Here is a 571-nt window from a genome sequence, read left to right on the forward strand (position 1 = left end):
AGAAAAGGTTCATCAGTAAAACTTATAAGCAGACATTTGGAAACTGGAAATACTGCTTAAAAAAGGAAGGAAGGAAAAAACAAGAATATTGTGAACTATTGCAAAACCATGCATTCTGAAACTATTCACAAATGACAGTATTATTATTTTGCTTGAGTCATCTCACTTCACCGCGGCGTCACAATAGCTACGTCAGAGTAAACAGGTTGTTTGCGTGCATTCTGTTCAACAATTAATGTTTTATTCTCACACCATGGACGATATACTAACCTGATCTGCATACTAGCGTTATGGATCTATCATTTTTTACTATAGATATTTAAACTATTCCGTTCCAACCTCAGGTATTTAGAGCAAACGTGATCTAAGAGGTGATTGGAAATAATATAATGTCTGCAACTGTGTCATCACGGGCCTATAAATCCGTGAGCGTATCGTTTCGTCCGACAGAAGCGACTGGAGGCGCTCGGTTGCAGGATCCGAAGCATCATGGTGGGTCTCGGGGATTCGGTCTTGACACTAAATGATTGTTGGCTTTCCTCTTCTCTTTTCAGTTGCATTTACATACCTG

The sequence above is a fragment of the Penaeus monodon genome, chromosome 28 (genome assembly GCF_015228065.2).
Source record: "Penaeus monodon isolate SGIC_2016 chromosome 28, NSTDA_Pmon_1, whole genome shotgun sequence".
In the NCBI taxonomy this organism is placed as follows: Eukaryota; Metazoa; Arthropoda; class Malacostraca; order Decapoda; family Penaeidae; genus Penaeus; species Penaeus monodon.